Source organism: Seriola lalandi, unplaced genomic scaffold (assembly GCF_002814215.2).
Source record: "Seriola lalandi dorsalis isolate HSWRI2012SDOR001 ecotype SW California unplaced genomic scaffold, Sedor1 jcf7180002001888, whole genome shotgun sequence".
NCBI classification, from domain to species: domain Eukaryota; kingdom Metazoa; phylum Chordata; class Actinopteri; order Carangiformes; family Carangidae; genus Seriola; species Seriola lalandi.
The window spans coordinates 1-1723 of NW_019472544.1; the positions used below are offsets into that span (position 1 = coordinate 1).

The following is a 1723-nucleotide window of genomic DNA, read 5'->3' on the forward strand; positions in this document are numbered from 1 at the left end:
GTCAAGCCAATAAAATCAAATCTAAATGAAATCAAGGAGATTGCTGTAGATTTTCTTTTTGTCATGTAAAAATGCTAATTTTAGAGACATTTTATGGGCGACGTGGGAGAATGGAACAGAAAGGTTAGAGAAGGACATTTTGACGGTGACTTCGGGAGAGTGTCGGAAGCAGCCGAAGTTGAGCTCGACGCTGTGACGCAATCAATGAGCGACTACAGATTGGATTGTTGTTTCTTCAAATCGTGGTCAGACGAAACTCAGTTTGTTATTTCACAGACAAGGTACTGTATCATGATGTTTCTTTCAAATTTTCACCATGGTTTTAGCTTTTTCTCCAAGTCACTTTAGATGCTGAGTCGCAGCTCCTCCTTTGTCTTTAGACGCCTCCAGCTTCCTACTGAAAATGGAGGAAATGTGTGCAATCGCTGCTTTGTTTTTTCGCCTGTGTTTGGCAGCAGCTAGCTAACTCAGCTAGCTTCAGGGGACTGACTAAGTCAGGCTAAACTTTTATTAGACTTAGTTTAATCACTAGAAAGAACATTATATTCTTAAATTAGGTGTGAACGTGCTCCAGTAGCCTGACGCCTAGTGTTAGATAAGCTAAGCTAACGCAACTTTCAGTTAACTTAATAACTTAATTGACTGTGGGAATTGTAGTTGTCATTGACAAATATTCTAATGACTACTTTATCTGAAGAAATGAATAAACATGTGCAAGTCGAAAACGAAATAACACAAAGTAACCACAACGTTACTTCAAAAAGAAGGGCAGCACAAAATCTCAGCTAAGTAGCCACTTGTTATTGAGAAGTCGTGATATCTTTGTGCAAAAAGAGAGTAAGTTGCAAGCCAGGACAAATGAACTACATCTGAACAGTGAACTATTTGGTCATTGACGGTAACGTCACTGTATATAATATAATATGTTTATTTGAGCTTAATGGTAAATTCTCCTCAAAACAAATGGCAAATTTATCAAATCTACCTTGATACAGAATTTGCATAATCCCAGTAGTTTTAAAAGTGTAGTCAAGACTTGAATTCCTGATGTCGTCAGGCTTTTATTGAGGCTTTCTCCATCTAGACAATCATCAGAATAATGTCTATCGTAACAGATGTTTTTATTTTCTCCACTACAGTTGAAATCTCACCTACAGGTAAGATACTGCAGTTATGCATTTTTGATCTAGTCATTTAAATATGATGTTATCATTTTGTTTTTCATTGACTCAGAAGTGTTGGTGAATGCAAAACCTGAGTCATGCCTTGCACATTTAAACTGCAAAGATTTAATTATTGATCAAATTGGGGGGACTTATTGATATTTCTTTCATTGGTTCTTTTTCCCCACCTTCTGTTTTTCCTCTCTTGTTTTTCCACTTATTCTCAGTCACTCTAATTAGTGGTGGTGGTGCTATTCCCTGCAAAGTCTAGATGCCACTGAGCAACACTTGCGACCTGACATGATATAGTCTTGAGAGGCTTGAGAACAACTTCTTTTCTACACAGGGAAGTGTCAGGATCAAAATCAAGGAAACAGAAAACCACAAAACCTAAAACTCCAGGGGACCAAAGGACAGGAGTACAGGAGTGTGGATACGGGGTGTTGGGGATGGGGTTGGGGAGCCAAAGGAGGACGTCATGGTTTACAGCAGCTCTGCGGCCTCCCCAATGAAAACAACACCATCAGCATCACCTCATTTAACTGCTCCTGCTACAGCAC

The 1723-nt window shown here is 39.1% G+C and overlaps 1 long non-coding RNA gene across 1 annotated transcript; it reads left to right on the forward strand.

Moving 5' to 3' along the window:
- Window positions 1-199: 199 nt before the first annotated feature.
- LOC111664926 (uncharacterized) lies at window positions 200-1717 on the forward strand. The gene is made up of 3 exons (XR_002761465.2): window positions 200-281; window positions 1140-1157; window positions 1391-1717. It is a non-coding gene; the product is annotated as an uncharacterized LOC111664926 (long non-coding RNA).
- Window positions 1718-1723: the final 6 nt, after the last annotated feature.